At 41.2% G+C, this 20160-nt stretch overlaps 1 protein-coding gene across 5 annotated transcripts in view; it reads left to right on the forward strand.

Annotated features, from left to right (window-relative positions):
• The window catches only part of PTPRM (protein tyrosine phosphatase receptor type M), an 817256-nt gene that overhangs the window by 52376 nt on the left and 744720 nt on the right, over nt 1-20160 (forward strand). The gene's annotated exons all lie outside the window — the stretch shown is intronic.

Consider the following 20160-nt stretch of genomic DNA (forward strand, 5'->3'; position numbering starts at 1 on the left):
TGTAAAGAGCGGTTATCCCAAAATGTAGGAATATAATTTGGGATATTCATCATTGGTAGTTCACTTGATAAACTTGCTGCAAGGTTTTCCATGAAGGAACTATTACCTGAATGATTGTTTGCATGTGTGTGTTGGTGGGTTGAGGTCGTGTTGGGGGAAGGATTGGACATCGTCAAGTAGTTGAAAAAAAATTGCTCTAATGTACTGGTTTTCCAAATTATCCTCTATTGGAGTAGATGGTCTGCCTAACCCTGGTTGGTTATAAGAAGCTTTACAAGCATATAAATTACTAAAGGCTAAAACCAAAACAAAACAACTTGAAAGAAAAGAACCCCCAAGTATATACTCTGTATCGACTATCTCAAAACCAAAGGATGAGGATGTCAGTTTTACAACATCTCTCTCCATTCTTCTTTTCACAGTTTAGTGTAACCTTTGGTTTGCATTCAGCAGAAATGTTTGGTGCCAGCTAAAACAAACCGGCCTAGAACTGTTATTTCAAATCCCCTCCAAAACAAAACAAAACCTCGTGAAAAGCATCATTATGATCGGACGTCACCCCTGTGACATTTAAGATGAATGCTACACAAAATACGGTAGCTGGCTAACCGGCTCTATAGCCCTTGTTAAGCTTTTTCCGTCCTGCAAAGGCAATAGCTCTGCAATACAGAAGTGATTGCATTAAATCCTTGGCTGGCAATTTTGTGTGGGATTGGGTATTGAAATGCAGCAAAGCAAATAATGAAGGCATATGTTTACCTATAATTCTTTTTACCTTGGGAGAAGGATTAAATAGGAACAGTTTGGTTGTTGTCAAATTCTTAACAGTTGCTTTCAAGCATGAAACAGTCCCTGGGCTCTCGGAGGATTTACTTAGCAGTTTGAATAGAGAGGTCTTTACCGCTAATGGAACTGAGACGGCAGGCTTAAGCAATGGGGTGCTTTATAGCGTCTTTAGCCACTTGAGAAGATGTAACATCAAATAGCTGAAACCGTCCTGGTCTCCATTGGTGTTTAGGAAGTTGTGCAAAATTGGTGAATAAATAATTCAGGGTTGTATGAATGTCTGGATGCCATAAATGTTGAGAGTATCTAAAAGCTTGATTCACAGAAGGTTTAGTTCTGGGAGCAGCTCTGGAGCGCCTACTTGAGTTTGGCCCCAGGGAACATTTACAGACGATGACATTTTCTAAGAAAGAAAGAATTTTCACTTGGGATTGACTGAGCTTTGTAAAGAAACATTTCACTGGGGACTCCAATCCTGGAAAAGTGTTATTCATAAAAAAGGAATATTTTATTTTCAGTACAGATGGTTGGCAGTGACTGCTTGTGTTTGTATGCATGTGCGTGTGTTTAAAATACAAGATAGTGATGATGACTTGGAGTCTTAAGTAACTGTTTAAGCTCTGTACTATTGAACGGTTAGCTTTTCAGAAAGCTCCCCATCAAGAGGTAGGGAGATGCAGTCACAACTTGTCTAGGGGTCGCCAGTTGCAGCTTCTGCTTTGCACTCTCTAGTCATTTTGTTCCAGCCAGAGACCATGGTGGAGATGTTTCTTGAGTGTGTTCTCTCCTGAGCAGGTGGAAAGCAGCTCCTGGGGACCTACTGGAAGCGTGGATGTTCACAAAAATTCTGACCCTCTCCCTCTTGGCATGGAGGACTGTACTTTGTGTCCATTTGACCATACATGGCTGTATGACCTTGGCTAATTCAGTGTCAACTTCTGGGCAGAAGCACTAGGAGCCAGTATGCCTTTCAGCCGTCTGTGTCCCCTGCCATGGCAGCTTACCATATTTTGGCTCCGGGGTGAGTACAACGTGGAAAGAGCCCCCAGCTGACTTGTAGTGGGCATGGAGTATGGGCGAAAAGTGATACATTTCCCAATATTTTGTGATTGTTACTACAGTATAACTTGCCCTACCCTGACTAACATAAGCCACGAGGTGCTAGATTCTTCTGAGCAAGAGAAGTGTGCTCAAAAGGCCCGTTGGTATTTCATGACCTTAGACTGAGTAAAGCAAGTCCTGTGCTGATGTGGGGAGTGGTAAGTGAAGGACAGACAGACCTTAGTTCCTGAACAAGAACAGCTTCATGGGGGTATTGGCCTTTCTCTTCAGTTTCTTCTTTTTCCTCTGTCCTAGCTCACCTCCAACATTTTCTTCTCTTCCTTCTACCAGTTGGAGGAGAAGACCCCCCCCCCCCAGTGAACTCTCATGCGACTGTGCCTGAGCTTAGTCAGTCTTTGTGAGGTGTTGTAAGGTAGAACCTTCTGGGCACAAATGTAGTGGAGACAGGCCTGGCTGACATGTCCCCTGGGGGCTGCACTGTATGGGGCAAGACCCTGGCTAAATAGGGTGGTTTACAGAGAGGCAAGCTGACGAGGGGCTGGCAGCCCTCCTGCCAGTGTGGGAGGTGGTCGGTGAGCCAGGGGCAGCGGAGAGAGCAGGCCCCCACCTCAGCGTTGAGTAGGACAGGCATGCTCCCTGCAGTGGGTGAGGCCCTTCGGAAAGCTGGACACATTTAATCTGAATAAGTCAAGGGTTAAATACTTGAAGAGGCCTGGCTGTGTGTGTGTGTGTGTGTGTGTGTGTGTGTGTGTGTGTGTTGAGGGAGAGAGAAAGAGAACAAAAAAAGGGGTTGTTGAAACAAGCCAAAGTTCGGCCAAGTTCTCCTCTGAACCCATAATCCCTCCAAGATATTTTTTCCAGGCATAAGAGGAAAAATCATTTTCTGAAACTTTGCATATATGATTTTTCTGTGATTCTGGGCAGTCACTTGTATAAAATTTTTATTATACCTTTTTTATTTTTAAATCCTCAGTATGTTAAGCTTGCTTATTTTACTGCTATTTGAATTTCTGGAAATTATTATTTTTCTATTTTTCTTTTTGATGTAAGGTGATATTGGGGTGTTATTTTACGATTTAGTGGCTTTAAAATGGTTTTGCTTTTAGGGTAAATCTTAATTTTTTTGAAAAATATATGAAACATTTTTTGAAAAATGTCAGAAATCACTTTATATTTTTAACCCTTTTTCTGAATCTTGTATCGTCATTGTAGGAAAAAGTAGAACATACCAGAAAGTATCAAAAAGAAAATAAAACATAATCTAATTGCTCAAAGAAGCACTATTAACAATTTGTTGTATTTTTTCCAGATTTCCCTATGTGTGTATGTGTGTGTATCTATCTATTTGCATTGTACATATGTGCTCCTGTGTACAATAGGGAGTATGTTATGAATGCAGTTTTTACAGCTTGCCTTTTTCAGAGATCAAGATCATCATTTTTCCATGCTGAGAAATCATTCTGGAAAACATGATTTTAAATAGCTGCATATGACTTTAATACTGTTCCACAACTTACATATTCTTACCTTGGGAGGTAGCCGAGGTTCGAGGATCATCAAGATGCATTTACTCTGTCCTCATCAGTCATGGACGAAGTTGCAGTGAGGCCACTAATGACGGTGTGTGACATTGGCAGTCACAGGCCTGGGTTTGAAACCCACATTCACAGTGTGCAACTGCCTCCCAGCTTCATTTTTCCTTTTTCTTTTTCCTCCCTCCCTCCCTCCCTCCCTCCCTCCCTCCCTCCCTCCCTTCCTTCCTTCCTTCCTTCCTTCTTTTCTTCTTTCGGTAAAATAGAGCATATACTTCCTACTGGGAGGATTGAATGAGTTAACATTTGTGAGGTTGCCTAATGCAGAGGCTCCCCTGATTTTGCACCTCTTCCTCTGACGATGTTCACCAGGCAAAGGAAAGGCTGTGCACAAGACCAAGCTTAACTCTTATTGGGACTCTGTTCTAGGTTTGTTTTTAAAATGGATTATTTTCTGATACCATCCAATCAGGTGATATGACATAGGAAATGGTATGCCTTCTGTGAAACAGCACTCCTCTTTGGTAAAGCTCCCCGTCCCTGCCCCCATTTGAGAGGCTTCATGATCCTTGGACTTTGGCAGGGTCCCTATAGGCCTGATACACAGACTTAAGGCAGAGAGAAAATTTTCCATTTCACAGTCTTGTATACAGGGACCTAAAAACTGCGATCAGAGGTTTCTTCAGTGAGTTCAACTGTCAGCCTGTGGGTGGATGGCCAGAAGAACATGTCGGGACCAGGGGTAGGGTAGAATTTGCTCAGAGAATGGGAGGGAGCATAGAAATAACTTCTACTAGCATTACCCTCCACCTGACCCCCCCCCCCAACGTAATGAAGCTGGTGGCTTCATGAATATAAGAGCCTACTTGTCATGAAGCTGTAATGTGTACAACTCCAATGCCCTCGCTCAGGGTCTAAGCCTGACTTGTGTTACTCCATCTTTCATACTCGGGTTTTAGTTGCGAGGTTTTTGACAAGCTCTTATACTCAATCTCATTACATCTCCCATTGGGATTCATTATACTTGGCTGCCCCTTGGGCACCATAGGCCTCATAACTCTATGCAGGTGGCTTAGTGTCCTCCCTGTCTAGAGAGGGAATTCCTATTCTGTAGGAATTCTGGTCTCTTATTCTGGAGGCTCCAAGATGATGCACAATAAAACAGTGGAATTAAGATTCCTTCCAGAAGCCGTTGTCTCTACCCCATGTTATTTATACTCACCTCCTGACCCTGCTGATTTGCACAGCCAGCCACTCTGTCCTCACTTTGGGCAGGATATTTTCTCTTTTCAATTTTTGAACACCAAACATCACAGTCCTTTTGGGCCTCAGATGTTGGCCTTTCCCTCATCAGGGTCACAGCTCCCTCCCTTGGAGGACCTGGTTAAGCCAGGAAGCTGGTCTGCCCAGAGCACTGGCCAGGCAGACTGCACACTCCTCTATTAGGTGAAGGTCTTTGTCCTACTGTTTTAGGCTGGACTCTGGGCTTCGAGGTACCATGGAAGGGAGCCTTCAGGATATAAATTACCAAGGGACCTGTGGTGATGCTCAGTTCATTCCAGCAAGTACTTAGCAAGCTAGATCCCAAGGTAATATGAAGATGAGGCCTCTGGTGTATACCAGAGGTACCAGAGGCCAGGTACTTGGGCCATGCTTACCTTAAATGCCATCTTAAAGATTTCAAGTGGGAAGTTTTTGTGGTAAGGCGTACAACTGAACTTAAACCCAGTGATTTTCCCTCTGAAAGGATCAGCAAGGAAACCAACAGTAGAGGTTAGTTAGGAAGCAGGTTGCTTACAGCCATGCTTGAGCAGAGTTCCATTTGTTCTAATAAGAGGCCCTGTGGAAATGGAAATTCTAGTGTGGGTAGCTCTCCTTTTGAAAACAAAAAAGCCAGCTTATTTTTTCTAAAAGAGTTTGGAGAATTTTCAAATGGCTGTGTGATAAATACACTTAGTATATATTTCTATAGTAATATAAGAAATATGTGTGTCAGGATACATATTCTATGAGCCACTACTGGGTTTCTGTATATTAGATTGGGTTTAAGTGTCTGATACATTCACCATTTTTCACTTTAATATTAAAACATAGAAACAAAAAGTGTTAAGTAGTTTAATGATTTGACTTAATGCAACCGATTTAATGCATTTCTGCTACTCCCTTGTGTACTATTTTTGCATGGTAGATACTATCTTTGAAATGAGATTGGAAAAAGGTAATATAGTTTTCTGAAAATTGCAAATAAGGTACAAAAGCTTGATTCTAAATCACACATTTCTTACTCTATTTTATTTAAACGAATGAAACACTTAAATCACGGTATGGTTAGGTCAAAATCATTAATTGACATTTTAAAGGTCACCTAAAAAATATACTTTAAAAGGAAAACTAAGTTAGAATTCCTTTCCTTACTTCTGGGTGTTTTTTTTTTAACCTATCTTCAAAAATTAAATATTTTCTTATTTTAAGTTTAGCTTTTGCCTACTACTGTTAACGATTCAGTCACAGCAAATAATTGAATGCCTGCTCTGGGTCAGGCGCTGTTCTGAATTGTCATAAAGCCCTGTCTTCAGGGAACTCACATTCTATTTATGTACATTTCTGTGTGACAGGCACCAGGCTGTGTGCTTTCCATGCATGAGCTATTTTAATCTTTATATTGGCTCAAAGAGGAAGACACTGTTGCTATTTCAATTTAACAAATGAGGAAGCAGAGACTTGGTGTGGTTTGCACTCTCGAGCCTTCTAAGTGACGGGCTAGGTTTCCAGTGCATGTCCATTTTCCTTACTGCTTGTTTCATGACCAGTGTGCAGGTGACAGAGAACCCCTGAGTTAGCTTCAAAGAGGAATTGGTCTGGAACCATTGAAATTTGGCTTTAGGAACTACACTTAAAAATGATGGTGGACTATGGACTCTGGGCGATCAAGATATGCCTGTGAGTTCATCAGTTGCAACAAATGTCCCACTCTGGTGGGGGATATTGATATGGGAGAAGTTATCCATGTATGGAGGCAGAGGGGGTACATGGGAAATCTCTGAAACTTTCCCTGAATTTTGCTATGAACCTAAAAGTGCTCTAAGATGTAAAGTCTTTTAAAAAAAATAGTAGATGTGGGGCGCCTGGGTGGCTCAGTCATTAAGCATCTGCCTTTGGCTCAGGTCATGATCCCAGGGTCCTGGGATCAAGCCCCGCATCGGGCTCCCTGCTCAGCAAGAAGCCTGCTTCTCCCTCTCTCACTCCCCCTGCTTGTGTTCCTGCTCTCACTGTCTCTCACTATCTCTCTCTCTCTGTCAAACAAATAAATAAAATCTTAAAAAAAAAAAAGTAGATGCATGGAAGAAACTTCAAAGGAAAAACATTAAGATGGTGGAGTGCCAGGGGCACCTGGGTGGCTCAGTCTGTAAGTGTCTGCCTTCGGCTCAGGTCATGATCCCGTGGTCCTGGGATCAAGTTCCGCATCGGGCTCCCTGCTCGGCAGGAGACCTGCTTCTCCCTCTCCCACTCCCCCTTCTTGTGTTCCCTCTCTCGCTGTGTCTTTCCCTGTCAAATAAATGAATAAAATCTTTAAAAAAAAGAGAAAAAAAGATGGTGGGGTTGCCAACATGTCCTGAGGAGATTTATTTTTTTTTAAAGATTTTATTTGTCAGAGAGAAAATGAGCGAGTGTGCACAAGCAGGGGGAGCAGCAGGCAGAGGGAGAAGCAGGAGCAAGGAGCCCGATGTGGGACTCAATCCCAGGACCCTGGTATCATGACCTGAGCCGAAGGCAGACGCTTAAGCGACTGAGCCACCCAGGGCCCCTGTCCTGAGGAGATTTTAAGGAAATATTGAACTAGACCAATGGGTACAAGGTTCAGGGAGGCAGTTTTCAGGCTAGTATAAGGAAGAGCTGTCTAACCTGTCCACAGGAATGAATTGCCTCATTAATGGCGATCTTGGCCCCATGGATATGGTCAGGAGGAGTCAAGTGTTTCCAGGGATAATCATTTATATCAGGTCCCCAAACCTGCTCAACAGAATCATGTGGCCATTGTTGAAAGGATGTATTGGGCTACTCTGAGATGTTTTGATTCCTAAGGTTTAGGGTGGGGCCTGATCGTCCAGATTTTTAGTCAGCGTAATAGATGACCCATTTGCAGGGTAAGAGTGGTGGTGACCGTAGTGGTATAGCAGAGGGCACCAATATACAAAAGCCCTTTTTTGAGGAGAGTGTATGGAATGTTTTAGAAACTGAAAGGCCGACATGTCTGTAACACAGAATAGGGTGAGCTTTATTAAGAAGAGTGGAGATGTAGGTGGGGGCCAGAAGTGGGAGAGTCTGCTGAACCCTGTGAAGTGTCTCAGGTGCAGTTGGAAACCACTTGAGCCAAGAGCAGCCCAGGCTAAGCAGATTATATATGTGCGTGTGAATATGCACATTCCCACACAAATACATGCAATGTTTTTAAAGATCACTTAGGCTGTAAAGAGAATGGATTTAGAAGTGTAGTGGGGAGGGCAAGGATGGGTGGTGGTGGGTTCATGGACTATGTCCGTATTCCAGGTGAGTGACAGCGGGGTGAGGTATTTGGGAGCTGAAATCAGCGGGGCTTGAGGATAGATTGGGTAACAGGTGGAGGAGAGGGGAGAATTGAGGTTGGAGGGAGTTGCCATTTACTCAGTGAGGGGACCCAGGAGGAGAACCAGGATTACAGGAATGTTTTGGATGCATGGAAGTCGAGGTGTGGAGACAGCCAGTCTGAGATGGCCACTGGAAGTGCAGAAGGGGAGGCTGGGCCTCTGAAGCCAGGGGGTGGATGAAATGTCTAGGGATCAAGAAGAGCGTTTGAAGAGGACCCAGGGAGGAGTGCAGAGCTTCCTGACATTGGATGCCTGGCGGAGGAGGAGGAAACACAGGAAGGCCAGGGAAGAGAGGGCGTTCCAGGATGGCGAGGTGGTCCACAGGAGCGAAGACAGGGCTTGAGAAGAACAGCCTCTGGTGCCTGGCCGGGAGCCACCAGGGACTTCGTCGAGCACCCTGGTGTGTGCTGGAGGCTGCAGGCAGCAGCCGGGGCGAGGGACACACAGTGATGGCAGATGGCTCTCCTAAGAGATGGGGTTGCGAAGAGCAGCAGAGAAGTAGGACACTTGCTTGAAGAAAATGGGGAAGGGAGTTTTGAAACATTAAAAAAAAAAAGAAATGGAACAGCCTTGTGTCTTGTTTGCTGATTTTAGAATTGCGTGTGAGGGAATTAAAGAAAAAAATGGGAGTGATGCTTTTAAGTTTCATCTTTGTTATTTCACAAATGTTTTCTATGTGAACTCTGGAGAAATCCTTGAGAGGATGATGGATTTCCATGGCCAGTCTCTTACACAAGTGAGCCCTCGTGAAGGGACTTTTTTGAGATGAAGGCTTTGTTTTTCTTTCCTTGAGATAAGATAAAAACATCGATAATGCCACATTTTGCCTTATCTAGGAAGGGGAGGATGGTTCCAGATGTATGCGGCAGCACTAATACGAGCCAGTGGTTCTGTGCTGGGGCCTGAGGTCAGCCCACTTCATGGGCCGCGTGGCGGGGGGAGCCCACATCCAGGACCTGATTTTCCTCTTTGATTGAGTATCACATTAAATTTGGGGCGCCCCAGGGACAACCCTTCAGGACCTTTTCCCCTCACACTGATTTGCTTTTCTGGTCTACAAGTCCATGTCCCATTTAATTTAAAACAAATGTAAGTCTTTAATTAAGGTTTTAAAGTCATGAGATTACAAAGTAATCTTGAATCCAATCCTCTGGAATTTTAACCAAATCACCCAATATCTTTAAGCTCAGAGTCCTTTCAGCTTTAAATTGAAACTGAATCCCACTGAGAAAATATAACCCAGCCTCATCAAAACCTGTGCTAATTTCCTTCTTTGTTTTTACCCTTCCTTTTTAAAATAATCAATAAACTTGATTTTCTACAGCAGTGATTCTCAACTTTAGTAACTGTGATAAGCTGTATTTCTTTCTATTAACTTGGCTGTAATAGCACATTTGTATTCAGATGGACAGGGAGTTAACTAACACAAGGCTGACTTGTAAATTTCATGATACGCCAGGGGAATCACTGGGGTGCTTCTGAGGATTATCGTGTCCAGTTTGGGAGTTAGATAATGGTCCGGAGATAGGGAATTGTTTCCTAGATAGATGGGTGATTTCCCTGACACCTTTCCCTTCTGTGTCTAGACTTTTCCTGGCGATTTTTCTAGTGCCACATATCCATCTGGGGGGAGGTAGTAATCGTAGCTATGGGTATTGATGAAATTTTTTTCCAGTTTATTAAGGTATTATTGACAAACATTGTATGTACTTAAAGCATACATATACACATACATGGTATATACATGTACATTGTGAAATGATTACCACAGTCAAGCTAATAATAATACATCTGTCACCCCATATAGTTACCATTTATTTTTTTGTGTGGTGAGAATATTTAAGATCTATTTTCAACAAATTTCAAGTGTACAATACAGTATTATGAACTATAGTCATCATGTTGCGCATTAGATGTCTGTAAACTTACTCATCTTGCATAACTGAAATTTCTACCCTTTGACCAGTACCTCTCCATTTCCAGTGCACCGCCCCCCCCCCCACTCCAGCTTCTGGCAACCACTGTTCTCCTCTCAGCCTCTGTGAGTTCGACTTTTTTAGATTCCATATATCAGTGAGATCATGCAGTCTTTGTCTTTCCATGCCTGGCTTATTTCACTTAGCATAATGTCCTCCAGGTTCTGGATGTTAATGTAATTTGATTGTCAATATATCCTGTGCTGATTGTACTCAACTCCAGTTAAACAAAATCACAAGGTGCGTACGTATAAAAATCCAAATGTCAAGTGCTAATCTAACAGTTTACGATGAGAATGTGATAAAACATTCTTTGAAAGGCACATTGTACCCAGATCTGAGCCATCTAAAGGGAAGCCAAGTTAGAAGGTTGGTTGTGTATGGAATGGGGGGCTGATGTCAATGGCCAGTTGTCATCAAGCTGTTTGACTAGTGTATCCATTTCCACTGTCGTGACACAGTGATGGCAGGACCCAGACCACAGTGTTTTTTGAATCAGTGGCTCTTCCAATTTTCTAGCAGTGCTCTACTAGACATTTTATATGCAAAGGCATGAAGTGATAGCCTCATTTTATAGAAGAGCAAAGTGGAGCTCAGAGAAGTTGTGTAATTGGCTTAAAAGTTGCACTGACAATAATGGTCATAATTACAACTAGAGCTCATGTGTAATTCCAATGGCTATGTTTCCACGCACGGTGCTATACTGTTAACATTTGGGTGGCCCGTAGGTCTTCAGTGGCACAAATCATCTCTAAGAAACTGTAGTGTGTCAGCACTTGATGGCCTTTCCGGGAGCAGAGCATCTGGTTCACTTTGCTCAGGTATCTCTAAGCCATGGTGGCCACATTTGTTCTAATTAGGGATGTGTAAAATCTAGCCATCAACTGTGTCTGAAGTCTGGATGGGGTGAATACAGCAGATAACTGATCTAACGCAAATTATCTGTATTTAAGGGTGGTATTGAGGAAGGAGTTGTAGAGATGAAATGATAAAAAAGAGTTTTCATGGTCTCTCACCAAAGCTATGTGCTGTTTACTGTTGGAATTAGCATGACTGATTAGTACAGTGCTCGGAAAAGCTGTGAAAACATCTAAAAAAACTCAGCAATTGCCTTCGTGCCCTAAATAGTCTTATGTCAGCAATTAGCATTAACAGTCTTTCATTAATCCATCAGATTTCTGATGCTGCACATCCTAAAGCAGGAGATAATAGAGAATCCTCAGGATTAGCCACCAATGCAGCACACTCCAGTGTGTCATTACAGCAGTGGTGTTGAGACAGCACTTGGAAACAGAAAAATGGTGGGGCAGTAATTCTCTAAAAGCAGCAGTGTGTCCCTCTTCTTCATTCAATTCAGAGTGCTACATAACATGGCACATTACTAAGCAGGAGGCTCTATCATGAACTCTTACACTCTGTGGAGGTAAGTGGGCTTTTTAGTTGTTGTCTTAATGAGGCATTGTTGTAAAAACAAGACATTCCAAGCGCCTTCTGGAAAGAGGAATAGTGTTGCTGAATTCAAAGGGGTTCAGATGGTGCAGCCATTCCTTGGTGCAACAGGCTCTCTCCATCATTTATTTCATGAACATGTTCTATTTTAGCAGCATTCTCCATGTTCTTATTCTTCCTTTATTCCTCTTTGGTAGATTCTATATGAGAACCACTCAGCAGATAGTCCACATCTTTTCTGGTTTCTTTCAGTCCCCAGATGCTTTCCCTTCCCTTGTTCCTGGTATGCTGCTTTACCTTCTACCTGACTTTCCCTTTCTTGTCAACTCTCCCACCTTCCCTCGCTCTGTTCGGAATTCCTTGTGTTGTCACTCATTTGTTCCTGCATCTCAGCCTCCATCAAAGCTAAGTAGAGCATGTGGGCGTTGGAGTTTGACAGATCTGACCTGCTCTCTACAGCATCCTGGAACTCTTGATTCTCCCATCTTTCTTTCCAGGTGGTTGTCCTGCTTCTTTCCCATCTCAATAAATGACAATACCTTTTGTCTGGTTCTCAGGCTAAGTAACTTGGTCATCCTTGCTTCCTCTGTTTCTCTCATACCTACCTTCGGCCTGTTAGCAGTTGACTCTATCTTCAGGATATTCCTAACCACCTTCCCTGCCATCAGGTGGGTCTTGGCATGATTCTTCTCCTGGATCATTTCGTTAGCTACTGACCTTCCTGCTCTCCATGTTGTCCCATAATGGTCTACTTAGATACTTTCAAAATATGAATCCAGTCATGGAACCTTCAGTGACTTCCCATTTCACTTGGCAAAATACAGAATCCTTGTCACGGCCCCACAGGTACTATATGACGTGCTCCTAATACTCCTCTGATTTCATCTCTACTGTGTAGCCCTTAGTCTGTTCTCTGTCACATGGTCCTGCTATACCTTGCACACCCTCACACACTTCATCCTTGAACCTGTTCTTGCTGTTCCCTGCCTGGGATACACATTCTCCATATCCTTTATGGCTTCCTCCAGTTCCTTCTGGTCAAATGTCAACCCATATTAAAATACCTACCCTTACACATCAACATATTGTGTTTTTATTTATTTATCATTTTTTTAGAAGTCTGTCTTCCATGAGAATGTTTGTGCTACAAAGAACAGGATTTTATTCACATTTTGTTTGCTGCTACATCTGTCTCCCCTGTCCCCCTCTCCATACCTCCCCTCTCCAGTTTGAGAAATGCAGACCTATAAAACAAAGTTCCAGCTCCTTACCGTGGTCTTCAGTCTTCTCCATAGGGCCTGGTTCCCTACTGAATTTGGGCCATTACTGTTAGGATATTCACAGGGACCCTTGCTATACCTGAGTGTTTACCTGCCCCCAGGTTTGCCTTGTTTGCCTTTGCCTTGACCGAGGGTAGTAGATGCGAGAAAGCTCTCCCCTCATTTTTACTTGTGAAAGGCCTATCCCTTATCTTTAATGCACAACTCAGTCGTTAACCACAGAAAAATGTCTTATATTCCTCCCGATAAAATTGCATCTCTCGCTCCTCTGAATTTTGCTACCCCTTACATAGCATCCATCACATTGGGCCTCACATAAGCTATTTGTAAACCTTTCTCCTCATTATCCTTGAGAACTCCTTGATGATGGATTTATTTTCATTTCCTTTTGATTGTGGTATTCCTACTTATCACCTTATATGTTGTGTTTACCCAGCTTACTTACTGAAACAGCGGTAAGTTCATATTTCAAATGATCTCAGTTAGTGTGGGAATTGTATGAATTATTTACTTGAACAAGAAATAACATGCATATAATAAATTAGAATGTGTTATTTTCATAGTAAATGCCTCTAAGATAATAAACAATGAATTATTAATGTACCACATAGGCGTATGTCTTATTCCACTTTTTGTTTCTAAAATATATACATAAAAAAAAACTAAATTGGTCTTACTAGGGTCCTAATAAGATGTTCTTAGGATTTCAGGGAAAATGAGTATTTTTAGTTAAAATCACTAATTAAAAAGGAAAAAAAAAAGAACTTTTACACTTGCTTTGAGTCCTCTAAAATTTTGCCATGTATTTGAAATGTATGCTCCAAGAATGTTGGAGTGAATATTCCATACATGTTAGAGTTTTAAATATTTTTACAGAATTATAGAAACAAATAAAATGGACTTTCTGTTTATTTTTTTAAAAATTTTTTAAGATTTTATTTATTTGACAGAGAGAGACACAGCGAGAGAGGGAACACAAGCAGGGGGAGGGGCAGAGGGAGAAGCAGGCTTCCCGCTGAGCAGGGAGCCCGATGTGGGGCTCGATCCCAGGACCCCGGGATCATGACCCGAGCTGAAGGCAGACGCTTAAAGGCTGAGCCACCCAGGTGCCCCCTTTCTGTTTAATTTAAAATCAACATTTTTTTTTAAAGTACATATGTTGCAATAGTTAGTTATTCTGATTTTAGTGGCTAAGGCAGTTTTTACAGTGCTGGGCTCAAATCTCATTTTCTTCCTGTCCTCCCACCAGATTAAATAGTACTTCATGATTTAATGCACTGGTATTTTGTGTAAAGTGCTTAGCACAGTACTCTGTGCTTAATATATAGTAAACACTCAATAAATGTTAGCTTTTATTATTCATAAAGAAGTGACCTTCCCTTTTTGGACTTTTTCTTGACTTGTCATTTATCATACACTGCCTTATGTCATACTTATTTTTATATGTCTTTTCTAGCTAACTGTATTTTAAGATTGTAGAGAATTTTGTATATTGTAAGGATTATTTATCCACTAAATAAATAATGAGCTTGTGAACATTCTTTTAAAATTTAAGTAGCTTTGATTATTTGATGTTCCATAACACTGGGCCCAAACATGGTGGAAACGCTTGAACACAGACAAGTTAATTCCTAAATGATCCCCAAAAAGCCACTGGAGACAGGAGGAGCCCCTAGGGACTAACCAGAAGTCACATTTGCTTGTCTATGGCTTCCTTGATGAGGCAGTTCTACTAAATTAACAGGGGATATATTACAGTGTTGAGAGACCTCTAAGGCACCGTAAAACCCACAGAATGCCCACTTCAACTAAATTTGATAGAGTTACCCATTTGGTTAAGATTAGTTACTCCGTTTATTTATGGTTAATGACTCATTTGGCTTCCCTTTGTTAGAGAGAGGTAGGAAAGGCAAAGGAGGGAAATGCCGGAGAGTGTGCACAGCGGACAACTGCTTCTGTTTTCTGACTGTAGTCACACGAGAAAAGAGAGCCTTTCAAAAGCTTTTGCCTGGATGCCTCACATTTGGAATGAGAGCAATTGGTCTTTACGAGCTGGGACCTTGCTTATAACAGGTTCTTCTTTGTATACCCTTGAACGTCTGCAGGACTCAGAATATAGTAGGCTTTCAAGGAATACTCAGATGGCTGGGTGACAGGCTAGAGAGACAAGTAGTCCAGGTGGAGGAGGTAGCTCACTTTTTGGAGATGGCTCAATTTTAAGCCTCATTTGGTTCTCCCAAGACTCTGTGTTTTGTTGGAAGGTTAAAATCATTTTCAGATCAATGAATGGAATTGATCATTACGTCACCATTCTATGATACCATCGGCTTTCAAGTACAGCCAGTCTTCCCAGTCATGATTATATTCATTTTATTTATCCCCTCAAAGATGCAAAAACACTGTGTATCTCAGAGTTGGAAGTCACTCTGCTGGGCAGTAGTGGGGCTAAGATACAAATGAGAGGTGTACATTTTCTTGAGGTGCTTGTAGCCACAGAGGAGGCAAGAGTGCTTATGTCAGTGTCTGGTTGGGACTGAAGGCCTGCTACCTGCCGAGGGCCTTAGGAGGAGGGAGGCACTATGTACAGCTGGAGAAATCTGAAGGACTTCATAGAAGTTGCATTTTGAACAAAGCTTTGAGGGAAACTTTGCATGTAAAGAGATGGACGAGGTGGGAGATTAGTGATAAAGGCGTTGCATAGAGAGATAGCCGCAGACGTAGTAATTAGTAACTGTGTGGTCATGTCGATGAAGTGATGGGAATTCAGGTTTAATCTAGTTGTATGTTTGGAAGCAAAATGATGTGCTTTGTCAAATTGAAGACAAATTTGGGCCCTAGTTGGCTCAGTTGGTAGGGCATGCGACTCTTGATCTCAGGGTTTTGATTTGGAGCCTCACATTAGTTGCAGAGATTACTTAAAAATAGAAATAAAAATAAATCTTAAGATAAATTTGGTTTTCCCCCTTTTACTCTCCTTTTGGTACAGGACCTATTTCAGAATCAAGTTCTGTTTAATTTTTTTTTTAAGATTTTATTTATTTATTTGACAGAGAGAGACAGTGGGAGAGGGAACACAAGCAGGGGGAGTGAGAGAGGGAGAAGCAGGTTTCCCGCGGAGCAGGGAGCCCAATGCGGGGCTCGATCCCAGGACCTTGGGATCATGACCTGAGCCGAAGGCAGATGCTTAATGACTGAGCCACCCAGGCGCCCCAAGTTTTGTTTAATTTTGTTTTATACTTTTACTGTTTTGTTTCTTAGAAGTATTGGGATTCTCCATAATCAAAATAAAAAAAAAAGGAAACATCATCTCATGTTGTGCTATCCTTTGAAGTTATATGGGACAGTGTCCCTGGTGTAGAGGTAAGGAAGTTGAAGTTTACTCCACTATGAGTACACACCACCTTTTGCCACTGGCATGGAGCCACCACATTCGCTTACCCATTCAACAAATATCTTTTAGGCACCTGCTGCATGCCAGGCACCATCTAGTGCTTGCATGCCTTATGATATGTTTTGTATTCTTTTTCTTTCTTCTCCATTAAAATTTCTTTGGGGAATATAGTAGGTTCTTAGTAATCATCAAATAAGTGCATATTAAAAAATCTCAGAAGGGAATTAGGGCATTAACAAGCAAGATGGACTTGTTGAAAATGCCATTATGGCTTTGGACTTGGGAGTGCAAATATCAAGCAGTGTGTTTCATAGAGCTTCACTAGAAGGGAATGTGTTCACTACTTTTGAAACTTTTCTGTGCTTTGTATTAATGGGACACATGATTCCATAAGTGAACCACATCAGTGTTCAAAAATAGAATAATGTATTTTGACCAACCTCACCATCGAATGGGGTTTTGGTAGTGATTTAAGCATGAAGGACTTTTTTATTCTTCTTTTTTTTGCTTTTACCAGGAGAACAGGTATTTAAAGTTCTTTACACATTTACTAATGCTAAAATGCCTTTATCCATTTCAGCTCTGATTAGAAAATGAGCAAAAAACCAAGTCAGTCAACCAAACAGAGAACTAAATATTATTAGCTAAAACCTCACTGGATATGTGTTCCCTCTATCCCACCTCCAAACCCCAGTTAATCACATTTGTTGGAGAGACCCAGCAAAGCCGGATTAGTGGACTAAGGTCCAGACTAGAATGTCTCGTGAAGAGCATTGTATCTACAAGTGGAAGCTCTTTTGGAAGACTGAAGTTGCAAATTAATAATTTTGACTTCATGTGATTAATCTAGTTGTTTCGTTTTAAAATTTATGCTTAATATTTTGGTCTAGGGCCCAAGTTTTTGGGAATGGAAAAAGACAGCATATGAGTACAGTTCCAGTTTCAAAGTCTGTTTTCAAGAGAACTATCAATGTTTCTGTCAGCCCTCTGTTGTATAAATTTCTCAGTAGCTTATAATTTCCTAAACTTTGGTCCAGTGGTAGTGCTTGCAAGAATCCACCTTTTGTGTCTATTCCAGTCTTTTTAATGATTTTAAGTTCCCTTCCATTGGTTGAGAATGTTATGTAGACTGTCCTTGGAAGCAAAATCACGAAGTGCTACATTACAGTATTAAGTTATTTAAATTAGAATTGTAGTTTTAATCCATTTGTTATTTGAATATTATTAGGTTGATTCTTATGCTAATTTTGGATTTAACAGATATGCTTGTGTCTGCCAAGTATTAATTTTTTCTCTTGATTCAGCAATAATTTGTGTAGTCCAAAATGCATATGCATTTCTCATAGTCTTTTAGAAAATGATTTTCTTTAGATTTAATTACTTGGTACAAGACAGATTTCATTAATAACACTTCTAAATTTAATTAAATATTAAATTCTTCCACAGGCAATGATCATAAACTCTTTTCTCACGGCGGAAAAGTTGATCTTCTTGAGTAAACTTAACCAGATTTTTTTCTCTAAAAACTGTAGTATTTTACCTTGTAATAAATTTTCTTGGTTTTCAGGTGATCCATGTAAACTAGGTATCTCATTTTCACTTCTAAAGCATTTTTTTCTGATTCGATCGACTTTCACTATTCTAAATGCTTTTAGTTCTTATATATGTTGAGCAAGCAAATACTGTCCTTATGTTGTGGAGCATGCAATTTCTTGCTGTTTCCACTGACTCATTTCCTATGAACAAATAGAATGTCTTTGTTAGTTTTCTTTTCTGGTTAGAATGTATCAGTGCTTGCTAACTTACCCCAAGAGTGCTGCCACACCTTAACAGGTGGATTAGGGAAACAGCCTTTTTACTGTGCTTTATTTTGCTTGTAACCATGTACAAGTTACTAAGTCATTCAAAGGAAATGAATAGTCTTTTCCAGGTAATTTATTTGGTGTGAATAGTGACAGTAGAGGTGGTCTATAGTGAGAGATGAATGATAGAATGGAAGAATAACTGGCAGGAACAGATATTGCCCTATGAAAGGAGAATCATACTTAAAATGAGTTTCCTCTGTCTTAAAAGGTCAAGAAAAATGTTACATACTTTATTATATTGACAACTAGCATTTGGAATCTCTCTTATGCATCAGTAATGACAGGCAGTTTGAAAACCAGAACTTGCTGTTGAAAGCTACTTTTTCCCTAGTGTCCAGTTGAAGGAATTAATTAATTACAAATGTCTATACCATTCCAAAGCATGGGATAATTACATAATTTGAAACAAATAATTATATGAAAGGACTTTAGAGCTTATCTTGTTGGGAGGAATTTTCTGATAATGAGGAAAACTGAGGTTCAAGGAAGCTTAATTTCACAGATTGTTTTGTGTTAGGATGCTTTTAGTTGCAAGGACAGAATCCCCAGTCGAAACTGGTTTAAGCAAACTTAAAAAAAAAAAAAAGAGAGAGAGAGAGAGAGATGCTGGTTTATGCAACTGAGAAGTCTAGGAGTGGGTTTGGAGCCTCAGCAGTATGCCCAGGACGCATGCCTCTGTCTTGTGGCATGGAATTTTTGTCGGTGTTTGCTCCATTCTCTCCTGCAATGACAAAAGAACATTACAAGCTAGTACACGATTGTGTACCTTCTTTGTGTTTCCTACACCAGGTCCCTGAGGCAGTTACGAATTTTATTAAGAGTAGCGATGGAGCCTATTCCAGATTAGCCATCCCAGTAAGAAAATAACAGCAATTTCTCCTCTGTATTGTGACAGTATTTAAAATAGCAGGAAACAATCTGATTTTCCTGCTTTGCATCATGTGCTGCTTTCCCAGCCCATTGCTGTGGCCAGGGGTCGGAAATCATAATTTTAGATCATGTCCCCATTCCTGAGGATGTGATGGGGGAGGGACACATGGTGGCAGCTCCCCTAGAACCACCTGAAAGGGGAGAAGCATGTCTCTGGAAAAGGAAGCGAATCCCCTAGAATAGTGGGAGAATTGCTGGTGGAGTCTGGCCTTTGGACTTCTAAGCTAGAGCCATTTCCATCAAAACCTTAATACATTGTAGGATGGCTGGATTGATTAGGACACCTAACTCTAAATTGAGAAGATTGCATATTTAGTTCTCACTTTAGGGCACCCAGAAATGTGGGTTCCAAAGCCTTGACCCAAAGCCAATAAGAGCTTATAGCAGCAGTCTTTTTGGAGGGTAGGGCATTTATAGAACAAATTCATTGTCAGTGATGTGATCAACATAGGCCAGAATAAAGCATGAATCTGCTAAAATAGCTGCAAGGTGTGTGTGCATGTTTTATTGAGGTGGAAATAACTTCTGAGAGCATGTAAACCGTGATCTGTTCAACCTGTTTTCTTCAGCCTCTCTGTCCTCCTCCCACAGCAGACCTGCCCCTGGGCCCCTGGGTGTGTGTCCCACCTGGGGCTGCTGGTCCTGGCCCTTTCCCGGAGCACATCCTCACCTGCTCCAGCCAGCACATGGCATGCCTTCCTTCTCAAGGGACCTGTTGTCATCGTCTAGACCACTTTCTCTTCATTTTAGTAGATGCTTCCATTCCCTTGCCAGATTTTAAGTGCCTTGAGAGCAGGGCTCCTCCTGAGTTTTTCTGTATTCCTTGTTTTTCCAAGTACATTGCTGAGTATGAAGTAGGAGGTTCATGAATATTTGTTGCATTTTTTATTTGATTTACTATTGGAGGCATCTTTTACATTCAAGGCCCTATGCTAGGCTCAATTATATTTAACTAGCTCTTCATTTCCTTAGTCATATAAAAGTTCCTATGATATTAACCTACGGAGAAGTATGAATTACAAGGGAGAAAGGTTGCCTGAAGTATAACAGATGGATAAATTTCATCTCAGGCAGGAGATTTAATTTGTCTTTTTATATTAAATACTAAATAAGTATGTGCTTATTATGTGTATGTGTTTAAGTTTTACATTTGATTTTTCCTGATTACTCTTGGTGAGTTATTATAAATGTGATCATAAATATTCCATAGTATCAGGACAGAAAGGAAGAGAAAAGAAAAGGCTTAGTTAATTCAAAACTGCAT

The sequence above is a fragment of the Callorhinus ursinus genome, unplaced genomic scaffold (assembly GCF_003265705.2).
Source record: "Callorhinus ursinus isolate GAN/ISIS: 27379988/994484 unplaced genomic scaffold, GSC_fseal_2.0 scaffold11, whole genome shotgun sequence".
Classification (NCBI taxonomy): domain Eukaryota; kingdom Metazoa; phylum Chordata; class Mammalia; order Carnivora; family Otariidae; genus Callorhinus; species Callorhinus ursinus.